The following is a 17,130-nucleotide window of genomic DNA, read 5'->3' as shown; positions in this document are numbered from 1 at the left end:
GCTGAATTTGACAGGTGCTCTGAGTATCCTCCATTTTGGGATACCCAGGTCCTGCCATTGGAATCAATTGATTCCTGATAGGAAACGAGATGGCTCCTGTGGCCTCTTGCGTTCTATTGCCTGTTACCTTGTTTCCCCAAAGTCCTGGGAAGCCCTGACTCTGTCCCTTCCCCCTGACTGGCTGTTGGGTGGAAGTTCCATATGTGGTGTTGTTGTGAAGTCCAGGCCAGACTGACTGGAGCCTTCCCAGTGACTGTATGTTGTGGGTACACCCTGTGGGTGGGACCTGGGTGAATGGAGTGTGTGACCAATATGCACTTCTTGTTGTGGATGTCTGGTTTCTGGTGTTTGACACAATGACTGAGACAGCCCTGCCCGAAACTGGTATGAATGCAGTGTGGAGTGTTGAATGGCTGGGTACTTGTCCCAATACAGATAACTTGTTGTGTCTGGAGAGAAGTGAATGGCCTGAATGCACTTTGTACCTTATTGGCTGGCTGCACTTTTGACCGATTGGTTGTCTGAGTGTGACCCAGCAGAATGAATGGGAGATCAACTATTATATCTGGGGGCCTCTCACTGCTAGAAACCGTGTTCAGAAGCTGAGTCAACACTTGAAGAGTAACTGGAACTGCTTATCCTCGACGCCCAGCTGGAAGAAGAAGAACTGCTGCTGCATTTCCTTCAACCCGATCCGAAAGCTGTCAGGTTCGTCGAGGACTGATCCGAGAGAGGACCTGGCTAGGAGCCCTCTTCCCATGCTCCGAGGGACCATCGAGCACCGCTAACCTTCGCCGAAGCTCCCTGGAAGTCAGACCCTCGAAAGGCTGCTGACTGGAGACGGGGACCGCCGAGGAGAACGAAGTGAAGCACCAGGACATCGACGCCATTGAAGTCTATTGCCGTCGACCAGGGTTCGGAGTATCGCCGTAATCGCTGGAGGCCCGTCGAAGCAGTGTTGTCCAGAAGAGGGGACGGCTTGATGTCATGCCGCCGATGACCGGAGCAGCCCACTCCTTTGCATAAGACTGTTGAATCTAAGGACTCCCTTGTCCGCACCTTCGACCGCTTTATCCGCCGGAGAAAGTCGAGGATGCTGACGCGCCAAAGAGAATCCGGCGGTGGGTTTCCTGCCACCCAAAGACCACAAAGACTTCGACGACTCGACGCTCTTGTTGGGCCACAGTTCTTCAGAAACTCTTTGCGGTCCTGATCTATCCAATGCTGTGGTGCCCTGCATACCTCATCCTCGCAGGTCGTCCCTGACCAGCACCACCTGGATCAACGCCGTGGTCTCGACACCCTTGAACTTTGTATCGATGCCGTTGATGCCAAGTTCACCTTCTTTGACTCCTCTCGACGATCCGTGTCTCCTGCTTTAAAGGGAGTCACTCAAGAAGGATCCCTCAACGCCTCTTTGAAGATTTCTGCTCTGCCAGGTACATAGGGGGGGGGGGGATAGAAACATTATAGAAGGAAATAAGACTTGTAGAACAATATATGGACTGGGCTTCTTATATCTCTTTATTTTACAGGTTGCCCAGGTAGGGGGATCTCCACACAGAACTATGTTTAACGGTAGAGGCCAGTATTCTGCCAATTGTTCTAACCAACTGCTTTCCTCCTATGTCTATTGTTTGTTACCTTTATTAATTGATTTGTGTGACATTTAACCAGAGTACAGTTGATGCACTTTAATGAAATCTGATAATAATTGTGGTACCACTAAGAACTGTATATATTTGCCATTGTAGATTTTCTGAGGACAAAGTGAGTTATTGTGATAGTGTACATAACGTTGAATATTAATTATATAAAGACTGTGTTTTCAATAATACAGTGTGTGGACATTCCTTTGTGGGGGCTTGGGGGCTACACTGTACTTAAGAACCAGCCTGCATCACCTCCTGAGAAGCTAGGCCTTGATTGCTCATCCATTGCTACCGTAATAGAGAATCTTGGCTGGGGTCCTCTGTGCCTCTCCTCTACCATGTAGAGAGCAGGAGTACAGACACCCCCCTCCAGTCTTTACAGCATGCAACAGGGTTTAACGTGGGGGAAAAATGACCGCACAGTCTATTCTTGCCCCCAATGTTCCTCTGTTAAAACAGCCAAAGCACATCCATTACATTCATGCACATACAACACAAAGATCTTTTCATAACTTGTCGTGCCCAAAACTGGTGCTGAACACAACGCAGCCTTGAACAGATCAAAAGCATTCTGGCAATCCATGTTCCACGGTAAAGGCAAATAAATGCCTTTCTTTGTAAGTGCCAACATAGGTTTATCATTTGAAAAAATTGGGATCCACTGTCTACAGTATGAAGCCATGCCTATTAAAGCTCTGACCTCTTTCTGTGTTTTTGGGACAGACATACTAGAGATGCTTTGTATCCATCAGTTGTCAGTCTTCTTCCCTCCTTCGACAGGAGATAGCCTAAATAGGCGACCTCCTGTTGACAATACTGAAACTTTTTCAATGAAGCCTTATGCCCATGTTCCGCTAAATGAATAAGCAGCAACACGGTGCCCTCTTTGCAAGCAACTTCAGAATCTGCAGCTAGAAGTAAATCATCGACATATTGCAACAACGTGCAAGTAGTAGATGACTCAAGTGTATCAAGCTGTTCTTTCAACGCTCTATTATAGATGCTTGGACTCTCTGTGTACCCTTGTGGTACACGAGTGAATGTAAACGAGCGTCGCCCGAGGATGAACGCGAACAAATATCTACTTTCAACATGTAGAGGAATACTGAAAAAAACTTTTTTCAAATCCACAACACTAAAATGTGTAGCCGTAGCTGGAATCATGGTCAATATTGTAGTAACGTCAGGTACAGTCGGAAACTCTGGAGCAACCACCCTGTTAATGGCGCGCAAGTAAATAATAAAATGAAAAGGAATCGCATTATCCCCTTTCTTATAAACTAGTAGGATTGGACTATTACACACGCTCCATGAAATTTCCTCAATCACACCAATGTGTAAAAAATCATAAACAATACTTTTCAAAGCCTGTTCACCTTCAACCGAAATCTTATACTGTGGAATATGCAGTAATTTAACACCTGGTTTCAACACAATTTTAACTGGTTGAATTTGTAAAATGCCAATGCCATTATCATTAACTGTCCATAAACATGTCGGAATCTTATCCAATTCAGTCGGTAAAGGCCTAAACACAAATTGTGGAACGGAAGTTTGTTGAGGCAAAATCATTACGTAAACTCCATCCGGAGAACAGTAAATCACAGAATTAAATGTCTTTAGTAAATTCAATCCCAACAAATTTTTGCCGCAATTTGTCTTCAGAAGAAATGGACACGAATCAGTAAATGGTCCCAGTGAAATCGGTACCGGCTGAGAGACAGGACTAACCACTGGCGTACCAGAGAACCCTACAAAAATGTTGTTTTTCCCTGACAGGGGAATATCTGGAACCTGTGAATGATCAATCGAACACTTCTGTGCTCCTGTATAGTAAAAAGAGATGCTCCCTATTCCCCACCTTCATTGCAAAATAGGGCCCTTTCCGATCAATGGGAATAGGTACCGGTTCCAGACCCAGCTTCGGGCTGTCCCAACGGAGCAACATATCGTCAAATGCAAGATCCTCAGAAAAATAGACAGTTGAAGGATTATTGAAAATGTCCCACTATTAATACTTTGTTGCTGAATATTTTGTGATGGTGTCTGGTGATTCTGAGCAAACTGACTTCTACCAGGACCCCCTATTCCAGGACGGCCTCGAGAATGTCTACCCATGGTGCCATATGTGCTATTCGATCTCTGCTGACGGATTGGGCATTGTGCTCGCCAATGGCCTTCCTGTCTACAATATGCACACTGGTTCATGTGTACAGGACCCATTTGCGCATTACCCTGTGGTGCAAATTGACCTCTAAACTGTGTGTTCCCACCTCTGGCTCCCCTAGCGATCTGCTGCAACAGTACTCTATTTTTCAAGTCTCCCTTCTTCTTTTCCACTCTTTCCTTCTCTGAATTAACTCTATTTTCATAGTATTGAGCCATATGTAATACTTCAGATTGTGATTTCGCTTGCCAAGCGCTTTCAGAAGTCATAATCTGTGATTGACATTTCAGGCAACAATCCACGCACAAACTTGTCTACAAACAGCCTTTTCCCTGACTCTTTACTCTTGACCACTAAAATCTGAAAATTCTTGCTCAAATCTATTAGAAAACCCAGTTGCACCCTCTGACTTCAGTTGTATGCAAGCAGTAAGTTTATCCTATATGATTCTTTACTCAGGAACCAGAGTTTATTTAATTTAGCTACTATTCTGGCAACATCAGTTTCACTTGTGGTGGTTTCTCACCAGCATTCCTTTCCCCATCTATTCGTACTAAGTTATCCTATGTATCACCCATCCCTGCCTGATCGTCTACAGTTCTAATCTGCTTCCATAAATCAGCAGGTAGGCTCACAGGAAATAACACATCTTTATCGCCCAGTGTGAAAACTGACGAATGCAAGACATATTCAATTTCTTTATAAATTCCTGTTGGATTCTTCCTAACATCTGGAATTGTTTGTCTAATGGTATTCACTTCCTGTCTAGAAAATGGGATGTGAACAAACTGAGAAACATAATGTGCTTCAACAGTAGTAGCAGCCATTCCTGCTGCAACATTAGCTGGAATTTCTATTTTGGAACAAATGTCGGGGGGAACCTCTCTCATCAGCAATTGTAAAGTAGGTAAATCTGAACGCTTATTAAGCAACAAAGGCAAATCAAGTGGCAAAGTAGTTAAAGCAGTATCGGATGAAAATGTTCTCCTATAAATGACCATCAAATCTGAAGGACAACAAACCTTTTTCTTCATAAACTCATTTTGTAGATACTCTACCATCACCTGTAACACTTTCCTTTGCATTGCCGGAGTATACTGACTAAACGTGTCATGCACTTCAATGGGATAAATTGAAACATCCAAAATCCATCTTAGAGCGTCTCTTGTGTAAATGCGCATTTCTTCACTCATGGGTTTCAATGGAGGAAGAAAGCGCTTCTGCATGTATGTAGCTTCTGTACATTGCCATCCATTTAATCTTTCTGTAACCAATCTAGCTCCCTAACTCAAATACCTTCTCAACATGCTCATGTGCTTTCTCTGCAGTGTCCGTTGAGCGGGCTAGGACATTCATATCCCTCAACCCCTGTGGGACATTCATGTCCATTAAATTACTCCATATATCAGCTAAATGTGTCCCCATCTGTTCTATCAAAATAGTCTGTTCAGGAATACTTTCTTGGAAAGAAATCGCAAATAAAACAGCCGATTCATCGCCCTCCTCTATATATTTTTTAGCCCATGTATGCAATTCTCTTTTTCTAGCTTTAGATACTGTACCACGAGTAACTACTCTTGCATCTGCTCCGGCCCCTTCAACTACTACAGTTGGAACCGAACCACTTTGTAAGGAGTCAATAGATAACAAAGGCAATACCGCTAGAGGTGCAGACGGAATTATGGGGACGGCAACTGTCGGTAAGGGTGGAGATGCAGGAGGAGGAAAAACAACAGGAAGCGGAACAACAACAGGAAGAGGTGGAACTACAACGTGAGGAAGCACAACAACGGGAGAAGGCACATAAGGAGGTGGTGCAGTGGAAACAGTTCTACGTTCATTCAACAATTCATTAATCAACTCATCTGAGGTATGAAAATCCTGAGACGGATACATCTTTTGCACATCCAGTGAAAAAGCAATATCCATACTTCTAATAGATTCTGACTGTTTCTGCTGATCATGCAATAGTGCTATTTCAGCATTTGTCCTATGTCTATGTGCATGTTTTTCTTTACTTTTAAGTTGCTGCATAGCTTCCTTTCTCCAATTTTTAATTGCATCAAAAGCTGCAGGCCTAGACTTTTTCTTCAACAATATAGATTTGAAATACTCTACGCGGGCAATTTTGAAACTGCCATAGACTGCCCACTGAAGTTCGGAAACATGTCTAGTCTGTCTGTGCCAAATATTATTAAATATGATAACTTCTAGGCCGTACTCAGAGTACATTAAACAAGCCGGCGACCCAACGGGTGGCGCCGGTTGGCCTCATCCCAAAAATTGTCTATCACTGCAGAATAATGGCCTGAAACAGGATGACAATTTCCCAGGCATGTCAGATTACTGGTGTTACTGGCATCGTTTGTACTTGCAAGTGCAAAACTGCAACCAATATCAGAATTCTTAGGAATCGGGGCACAACTCACCTGATTTCAAATCAAAGGGTCCGATAGGATTTCAAAGGATCGTCGTGGTTGGCGATTCCGTTGAAACTGGCCTTGACATGGGGACTCTCATCAAGATGTCTTCCTAAACTGCTTTCTCCCCGTCCAGGGATCTGATCATGCAGTACTGCTGAGGAGTCGCATCTAGTTTTGCAGGGGCCCCTTCATTCTCCGATCCCAGTTCGGTAACCGTGTCTCATGTTCAGCAATATGACATCAATCTTGAGGGTCCCTATTCAGGCGCCATCTGAAAGACCAAAAGAAATATCGAGGCTTAGTACCACCAAAAATGAAATACGCCAGTCACGAGTTCAGAGGTACATGTACAATTTTAATAGGCAGATAGCTATCTGGCTCCCAACACCTCGCAGTGTGTACCAGCAGACACCGTGAGGGGAGAGAGTGCTGGACATTAGAAAGACATCAACTTATATACTCTTTTCCCCAATCCCAATTTCTGCAAAGGTACACGGTTTTGGCTATTCACCATTCTGTTCACTGTTTGCACGAGGATGACGCTATTGGTACCGACAACATCTAAATTATTGTTCAGTTCAACTCTAGTTTAGCTCCAAGATTTCTTATTATAGGACAAACAATCCACCCTCAGCAGCCACAACATGTTTATCTGTGTTGACACAGTGCAAAGTTGATTTTCCCTGATGCAGCTGAAAACACAAAGTTTAACATGAGGCAAAAACAGGAGTTAAACAAAATGGCGGATGATTCTAAAATGGCAGCGTAGTCAGCTTTTAGTCAGGTTCATTCGGATGCGGTTTTCAGTGCAATGCAAATGTGCTTAGGCCAATTTTTATTATCAAGCGTTATTATGCGAAATATGGTTTTACAGTAGCACCACCTGTAAAAGTGTTGTTTTAAACACCCCATCCCCGTTACGATGGCCATAATTTCCTGGATGGCACAAATATCAGTGTGAAGAGGGGTCTGCCTGTCCATGTCGATCTTCATAAGCACAATACAAACAGATTGATATCTGCCAGGCTTTCAATTTCTTTTGAACAACAAACACATTGAATATTGGCATTGTCTTTAAGGTCGTCGATCTACAGCAGCAATAGACAAGCCTTACACAAGCTACTTTCAAAAGACCTTGGGGTTTCAAACTGGCTGGAACAGCAAGCGCAATAAATATGAATAGTCTTTGATGTAGTCTGGATTGCCCCACCTATGTACACTTTGCCCTGTTTTTCATCAAAGTTCGGGAGACGGAAGCGGTCTCCGTCATCATTGCCGCGTCCGCCAACATCACTGTAGCTTTGTAGTTCCTCATCTTCAGATTTTGCATCGACTGCAAATGATTGCTCCAAAACAGCCTTGTCATTGTCCCAAAACTCTTCGGGTTCGTAGTCGGCAATTAGATCCCGAGCATCCTCCTCCCTTCGTACAACAGCAAATCCACAGGACTTCCTGGGGGTGTTCACCCCTCGCCGTAGCTATAGCTGCTCATAATAGCTGCTTTCGGAATTGCCTGTGAAAAGCTCAAAAAGCGCTGCGATTTCCAGCCCATCGCAGAGCCGTATATATCCAGTTTGTCTGTCCCTCTCCCGTGTCACCATTGCAGTCTTAAGCCGTCCCTTTCAATTAAATTTTATATTAACATTATATAAAGTTTATATAAAAGGTATTATTTAGATATCGAGAAATGTTGATATCAAAACATTTATTGCATTATAAAAATGACCGATAATAATTTGATATCAAAAATAATATCAGAAAAATATCCAATATCAAAAAACATCAGCTATAAGTGTGGTGAAATTACATAAAATCCATATAAAATCATGTCAACGATCCCTCTATAATTATATTCAAACTCTCCAAAACCCCTATCAAGTTGTGACATCATTTAGCGCGCCTAAATTTATATTCATAAAACTCTTAGCACTGCGTGACGTCACCCAATCTGCATAGCCTTTATACTGCATCTCCATCAAACTCTCACAAACGCAGCACCACCCACTCCCGCATCATCGCTGCTTCACCAAACCCTAACACTCGCCATCTAATTCCTCACAGCTCACTTTGCACTCGACCAAGAAAGAGCGCACATGGGCACTCCCATATTAAAAACATTTTGATATACTCTTTATATCATTTAAATATAAGCTTTGTATCAAACCGTATCAAAGTACACAAACACACTTTATATAGCCATTTATATAAAATGGATATCAAATCGGTATAACATTTGATATCGAAACATTTTGATATAAAAAATCTATTCATATCAAATTCCATATCAAAAAGAGAACAAACCCATATCAAAAGGAGGCGGGAATAAAACAAACAGGGGGCGTTCCCACCTGTTAAAAAATGTACATTGGAAAAAAAGGCCCCCTATAACTAGTTATCTTTCCCATTTTCCTGGCACGCTGTTCAGGATGTTTTGTTGCATTTATGAGGTAACAAGTGCCTAGAATATGTGATGGCGTATGAGTGCGCTGTTTTCCCTGCGCTATTTTAAATTCTTTAATACACGGTTATGGACACTCCCAATGGAATCTATTTTGCTAGCCTCTGAAGCCTGAAAAATAGATCAACGCAGATCTGACACCTGGCCAACTTTGCAGAAGACCTGCAGATGAACTGGCCTGCTGTTCAATTTCAGTCACCAGTTTAATGGTATCTACTGCAGAGTGTAATTTACTTTCTGACTTTGAGAACATTCAGACATGTAATTGCTCAATTTACTATAGCCGGTAAGATCGCTATAGCCGGTAAGAAAGCTCAGTGGGTTGGCTGCTCGCTGCCAATAAGTGTGTGTGTGATCTGCAGGTTGCAGGTTAGAATCCCGGCAAGGCCATTCAGACTTTCATCCTGCTGAGGTTGAAACATTTCTTTATTTAATTATTTATTTTATTTCTAAAGCACTAAGACAGCAGCCCGGAGGCATGGGCGCGCTGGAAATAAACATACAACACAAAACGAAAAGAGCAAGAGTCAGTTGGGCAGTTAAGAGAGGGGTGAAACACGGGCAGGAGTCAGTTTTCATTCAAAGAGAACATTTTTCAGCTTACCTTTGAAACAGGCTAGGGCATAGCCTCAAATCTGGGGGGAGGGTATTCCATAGGCGTGGGGATGAGAATGGAAACCATTCATTTTTTCTTTGTGTCAGTTTTGCCTTAGGTATAACAAGTAGACCTCAGTTATTGGATCTGAGGCTGTATCTATCCGGTAGCGATTCAGGCTCAGCTGCTAAGTAGGACGGGCTTCTACCATACAGACACGAGTGTGATATGCAGAGTGTGCAAAACATAACTCTCTTTGCTACTGGGAGCCAGTGTAATGCTCTCCGAGCTGTAGACACACACATGATCAGTTTTGCATAGACCCCTTTACAAACTTGACTGCATTGTTCTGTACAACTTGCAGCCGGTTCAGTTTTCCTTTTCCCACGCCCAATAAGATGCTGGCACAATAGTCTTGGCGGCTGCAAAATGATTGCTCTGGCTAAGGTGGCACAGCTGGTCACATCAAGATATATATGGTCCAATCTGTGCCAGTAGTTTGATGTAATACGTTGTGTTAGAAACTAAACCGCTAATGTGTGCCTTCATTGAGACTTCACTCTCAATGGTGACACCCAGGGTTTTTTGGCTTTCTTGAGGGAGGGGACAAGACAGTGGGCCTCATTACGACCCAGGCGGTAAGTTACCGCCTGGGCCGTGACTTTACCACCATGGCGTAAACTACGTTTACGCCATGGTGGTAGGCGAACTTACCGCCCCATTCCGAGGTTGGCGGGGCGGTAAGTCCCCAATCCCCATTTACCCTTCCCCATTCCCATTTTTGCCCCATAGGGCATAATGGGAGTGGGGAAGGCGTTAATTACGCCACCGTAAATTACGGTGGCGTAATTAACTCCATGGTCCCTTAGCGCCATGGATTTTAACACCTGCTAAAAGCAGGTGTTAAGTCCGCCATGGCGCTAAGGGACCTCGTACTCAGGCGGTAAGGGTCGGCGCTGTTTACGCCGCCGTAAAACCCTTACCGCCTGAGTCGTAATGAGGCCCAGTCTGTAATTTGGAATAAAGAGTATGCGTGTTTATGCTGGCACAACTTGGGGGTAGTGCCCAGTATTATGATCTCCGTTTTAAGAGTTGTTCAGGGCTAAACCATTTAAAAACACGAGTGATGGCTCTGGTTATAGCAGCATTTATGACCTCAGTGTCTTTGATGTAATCACCTGAAAGTGGAAAGGGACACTGAGTGTCATCAGCATAGTTAGCAGAGCAGGTACCATCACCCTCAAGAAGATCAAAGAGGGTGAGCATGAATAAGTTAAACAAGGTGGGCGATAGGCACGAGCCCTGTGGGATGCCACACTTTATGGGTACGCCTTTTGACATGGCACCCTCGTGAAAGACCTTTGCAGATCGCTCTGACAAAAACAATAATAGCCATCTGACTGCTTCGTTAGAGAAGCAGGCCCTCTCGAGCAGTCTGCTGGCTAGGATGGAGTGATCCACCAAGTCAAAAGCAGCCGTCAGATCGGGAGCATCAGCAGAGATGTTTTGCCCCTATCCATGTGATGCAGGGTGGACTCAGTACTGTGAGCCCTCCGAAAACCTGATTAGTTGTGGCCTATACTGCTCTAAGTACTCACAAACACCTGGAAGGGGGTGTTCATGATTGGGCAATAATTGCCCATGATGCAGGGATCCAAAGAGGGCTTTTTCAGGAGAGGAGTAATCCATGCTCGCTTGATATCTAATGGTACTGATGAATCCTTGAAAGATGCATTAACACTTTAGTAATCAATGGGACGAGAGACTGGGTACAACCTTTTACAATGTTTGCAGGGCAAATATCCCCTCTACAACTGGTAGGTTTTAGCCAGCATAGTGTGCCCAGAACTTCTACTTCCGTCACCTCTTGAAAGAAAAAGAGGTTGGTCCGGGGTGACTAGTATTGAGGATGATGGGTGGGAGGAGATGGAAACTTTAGTTGAGCCGGCCTATTATCGATGTCACCTTTAACAAAATATATATTACTGGTCATGGCCTTTTCAATTTGGATGCACCAGGCTGAGTCTTTCACAGTTGAGACGTTGATGGGGCAGGGTCTTAAAACGTTCCCTTGTATCTGACGAGGCGGACTTGTGAGGATTCCTTTACGGTACGGATAGCCTCCTTGTGTTCTTTCACTGAACAGCTATAGTTAGCTTTGTCCTCAACTGATAATGTTTTCTGCCAATTCTGTAGGGTCTTGCTTTTCTTGATTTCGTTGGTAGACCAGCTTTTGGATGGAATCGTTTTTTCGGGTCTTCGTATCATTTTACTGTACACTGCTGAGAGGTCAGGATTGTTAAAGTATGGTACAAATTATGGGTCAAGTGTTTCTGGGGTGAGTTTTCTCAGGTTCCAACAGAGGACTTTCCCACGTGCTTGTTTGATCTTTTTAATAGCAGAAGTTAGTGGGATTTCAAACTTTATGAAACTACGATCGGACCAAGGACAGGGTTTTACTTCTGTCCTATCAAGTTCAATTCCGTGCGCTGCTACCCAATCAAGTGTTCAGCCATCACCGTGGGTAGGTTGTAATACATATTGAGTAAAAACAAGAATTTCCAGGAAATTCAATTTTACTTTGGCCAAGGAGTCTGATACATGGTGGTAGCCCAAGTTAAAATCTCCTACCAATATTACTTTGGATTTGGGTTTGAGAGTGGAAGAGATTGAGTCACTTAGGTTAACTGCAAAGTCTAGCAGAGATGTTGGCAGGCGATACAGAAAGTAAAGATTGAGTGTAGTATTAGGGTTGAGATCAATATTAACAGATAATGTTTCAGAATTAGGTATTTCCACAATATTCACCTGTCTGATAGATGAGTGCCACCCCTCCTCCTTTACCAGAGAGACGATCTTTCCCCAGTATATTGTAGCCTTCTGGGACTGCCAGTAGTAGTGAGGGGCCTGCTGCTGCATGTAGCCAAGTTTCAGACAGGGCACGTTTATCAATGCTTTCTTCAACGATGTAGTCCGCAACCTCTAGTGCGTTTTTAACTAGGGATCTAGTGTTTAACAGTAAGCATTTTAACGGGGGCAGACAACTCACTTTGCCCACTGGCATTACACGTCCTTTCTCCTGAATATTTAATGTTAAGGGAGATTTAATTGTAGTCTCGTTGGGAATGCTAGGAGCTGACTGCTTGGATTGTAATCTGAACCCTCGTGTCACTAACTCTCATTATTACGCCTAATGTGATTTGCAGTGTAGCCAATAAGGACATAAGCACAATGAACAGCCCTGTCAGTAGACCAACAGTGGGACAGCCCCGGTCCGCCTTATAGTGACTCACCGGCAGGGCAGGAAGAGAGTTCAGAGCCAGCGGTGGGATGAAGGAGGACCGGGGAATCTGGGTAATGTCGTTCGGTAGAACTATGATTTTGCAATAACAGCGCAGTAGCCACAAATGTTTTCAATGCACAAATGGGATCAAATTCAGAAGTAATGATCAAACTAGGCTGAGAGCAGTCCTTACTGCTTGGAAAACCTACAAAACTAGACAGTGTTTCAAAGGTAAGCACGAAGGAACGTTCAGCGGGCGATAAAATAATACAGTCAGTAACAGAACTCACATGCATGCATAGGAGCTTTGGGGGGCAAACAGGGGGATTATATATGCTCGGTGAATGAGTACCAACACAGGCTGGATGATATTGTCTGTATATTTGTTCTATATGAAGCGCCAAAGCATAAACGGTATATCATAATACATTATCGTTTGGCCTTGGACGTCTGCTTGCATTCACAGTGATTTGGTAATATGGGCCGATACACACTGATCTTAACGATGCATATGGCCGTCCATTTTTGTATGAAATGTAGATCACATTGCAGTGATATCGTATAGCCATATTTTTCGTACAGTACTTTGGAACAATGCTATGTGATGCCACTTCCTGTTTTGTCAAGGGGTGAAAGGTTGTGTTGTTTCACTTCCTGTGATGCATATCGCCCAAGCTTTTGTGCCACCAAGGCGGGTGAAAACACCGGATTTTCTTTTTGGCGGGTGAGAGCCCATAGAAGTAAATGGCCGTATGAGGGACTTGGCGGGTGATTCAGCTGCTTGCAAGGCGGGTGACACCCGCCAAAAGCGGGTGAGTTGAGAGCTATGTGTGATGTCACTCCCACTTCCGTTGATGTCATCAAAGGTCAAGGGTCGTGTGATGTCACTTCCGCTACCCCTAGCATTTTGGTGAATGTCCTCCCTGTCTTCTCTTTTGTCCTGGTGTCCGTGGACTCCCTTATTCTGTTGGGGAGGGGGGGGGGGTCAGGGCTCTTGGCAGCTCTCCTTTGGCTGGATGCGGTCCCCAGAAGTAATAAGCAGGTTAGAAAGGAGCACCCGTTCGGCTTTTGGTGCACACTCCCACACTCCCACAGCGACCGCCTCTCACTCTCAGTCTAGTTACACGTGCTGAGTTTACTATATTCCAAACACGATGCTTTAAGATGACCTGTCACTTCTGAGATGGCGCCAACGATTTCATTCTTGCAGAAAAATACTTGCGTTGATGCGGCTAAAGGTGCATTTTACCCTCCACACGCTGCTTGCTTTTATGCCTTCATTGGACTCTTTTCCGTAGGAAATAAACCGAACTGACTGCGTAAGTCTGGGGGTCTCTGGCGGAGAGTAGGGGTGCAGGACGCAGGCCTCTGGGTTTGTAGAGGCCCCAGCTGCCCTTGGTTCAAGGTTGATTGCAGCGAAGGTTTCAAAGGGGGGCCAGGATCTTGGAGCCTCTTCTCAAAGGCCATCCATGGATGAGCAAACTCGCTCGCGTGCACTACCTGCACCTCAACTCTTTTGGCGGGTGCCACCCACCCTCGAGTCAACACACACACGGGGGAAACAACTCCCCCAGCCATAGACGTCAATGGGCACTCCCCGTCCATATACTTCAATTGGCACTCATACCCAAAAAACAAATCTTCTCTTTTCACTGGCCTTAGCGACTCAAAATGTTGAGAGGTGTGACTTGAGTCTCTCCAGAGCGCGTGGAAGGGTCGGCTTTCTTCTGTCTCTGAGTGGAGCTTAGATAACCCTGGTCCTCGTGGGTGCGGAGGAGGGGGTGGTGCCAAATGGCCAATCCCCGAGACCTATGGTGAGGATTCACAGTAAGTGCTTCTCACCACAGCTGGGACTCCTGTGCTGGGGTATATGGATCTCCTTTGGGGGCGCGGGGGTATCTCTGCCTGATGCCCCATAGAAATCCTTCAAGTTATCCAGAAGACCTATATTCTCCTCAGGTCTTTGAGATCACAGCTCCCAGGACCCTGGAAATGGGCATCGCCTCAGCCTGGCAGTCTCTGGTCCCTGGTGGAGCACCGCTCACTTCATCACTCCGGGTGTCGCGCCCGGGGCTGTCCTGCACACTCCTGCTGCCCAATCTTCAGTTCAGCAGACCGTAGCCAGAATTCTCCTTTAAGGATGGGAAGAGTTCAAGGCGGGACCCTTGCCACCTGTGCAGTATTGGGGCCACGCATGTGATTATTTAGGATGGTACCATCTGGCAGCCTGCAACCTTTGGCTCGCCACTGCCATCAGCCCTGGACAGCATAGTCAATGGTGAGTGATCATGGGAGTCGTAGTGCAAAACATCTGAAGAGTTGCAAGCTGCAGACCCCTGCTCTTGCCCCGTCCTGTCTCTGGTAAACCCGTCCTATGCTGCACCCCCGAGACCCTGCTAAACCGTCACATGGGAGCCAACCAATTGGAGGGCTCTGCTAAGGTTTATCTATGGTGCCAAGTAGCTTCAGAGGGGGTCCATTCCCTTGGCTGCAGTACCCTCCACCAGGACGGCAGAGTGGATCCTTATGGGGTCCATGAGCAGGGTTGCGACCCACATCCCACTTGTTACCGGTGAGTTGTGACATCACAATTGCTCCTGCGAGAGAAGCACACACTTGTTGCAGTTGAATTGTGAAATCACAATAGCTGCTGCGAGAGCAGCACACTCTTGTTAACGTTCAGTTGTGACATCACCATAACTACTGCCAGACCCCCACACTCTTGATCCAGATGAATTGTGACATCACAATGGCTGCACCAGAGCAGCCCACTCTTGTTACCGTTGAGTTGTGACATCACAATGGCTGCTGCCAGAGCAGAACACATGTTGCCGTTGAGTTGTGACATCACCATAACTACTGCCAGACCCCCACACTCTTGTTCCAGATGAGTTGTGACATCACAATGGCTGCACCAGAGCAGGACACTCTTGTTGCCATTGAGTTGTGACATCACAATGGACGCTGCCAGAGCAGCAAACTCTTGTTGTCGTTGAGTTGTGACATAACAATGGCTGCTGCAAGAGCAGCACACTCTTGTTGCCGTTGAGTTGTGACATCACAATGGACGCTGCCAGAGCAGCAAACTCTTGTTGTCGTTGAGTTGTGACATTACAATGGCTGCTGCCAGAGCAGCACACTCTTGTTGCCGTTGAGTTGTGATATCACAATTGCTGCTGCAAGAGCAGCACACTCTTGTTACCGTTGAGTTGTGACATCACAATGGCTGCTCCCAGAGCAGCACACTCTTGTTGCCGTTGAGTTGTGACATCACAATTGCTGCTGCCAGAGCAGCACACTCTTGTTGCCGTTGAGTTGTGATATCACAATTGCTGCTGCAAGAGCAGCACACTCTTGTTACCGTTGAGTTGTGACATCACAATTGCTGCTGCAAACCGTTGAGTTGTGACATCACAATGGCAGCTGCCAGAGCAGAACACATGTTGCCATTGAGTTGTGATATCACAATTGCTGCTGCAAGAGCAGCACACTCTTGTTACCGTTGAGTTGTGACATCACAATGGCTGCTGCCAGAGCAGCACACTCTTGTTGCCATTGATTTCTGACATCAGAATGGCCACTGCCAGAGCAGCACCCTCTTGTTGCCGTTGAGTTGTGACATCACAATTGCTGCTGCAAACCGTTGAGTTGTGACATCACAATGGCAGCTGCCAGAACACATGTTGCCATTGAGTTGTGATATCACAATGGCTGCTGCCAGAGCAGCACACTCTTGTTGCCGTTGATTTCTGACATCACAATGGCTGCTGCCAGAGCAGCACACTCTTGTTGCCGTTGAGTTGTGACATCACAATAGCAGCTGCCAGAGCAGCACACTCGTTGCCGTTGATTTCTGACATCAGAATGGCCACTGCCAGAGCAGCACCCTCTTGTTGTGACATCACAATCCCTGATAACTAGACCATCTTTAGAGCAGACAGGGTCGACACCAGAGGAGGAGGAGGTATAGCAGTCATCGCCAAGTCCAGCCTTGCAATAAGACTAGCCCCTTCACCCATGATCAAATCTTGCGAACTCATTACTCTTGAAGTCCCCACATCTGACTCCCGAATTCTCACAGTAAACCTTATCTATACACCTTCAGGTCCCATCGCATCTTTTGAGCAGGACGTCTCCATAATTCTATCAGACAATACCAAGGCCACCTCGCAAATACTATTGCTGGGGGATTTCAACCATGGCTTTAACAACCCCACTGACCAACAAGCCTCGGCTAGAGCCAACGTGCTCACTCAACTTGGCTTTGTCCAAAGGGTGTCCCAGCCTACCCACGACAAAGGCAGACCCTTAGATTGGGTGGCAGACTTCAACATCCATCACTCCTCAACTATGGACTGATCACTTCCTGCTCTCCTTTACCAATGCAGCCAACGCCCCATCCTCTAAGGTCAACTCCATAGCCCCTCCTATCCTAACCAGGAATAAAAGGCACATCACGTTAGATAAGATTCTACCTCATGTTCTCCCTACCCTTAACTCATTGCCAGCATCATCCGACCCCGACACACTAGTCAATGAGTATAATGCTACT

Source organism: Ambystoma mexicanum, chromosome 14 (genome assembly GCF_040938575.1).
Source record: "Ambystoma mexicanum isolate Mex_15411 chromosome 14, UKY_AmexF1_1, whole genome shotgun sequence".
Classification (NCBI taxonomy): Eukaryota; Metazoa; Chordata; class Amphibia; order Caudata; family Ambystomatidae; genus Ambystoma; species Ambystoma mexicanum.
Note: the sequence above shows the minus strand (reverse complement) of the source record.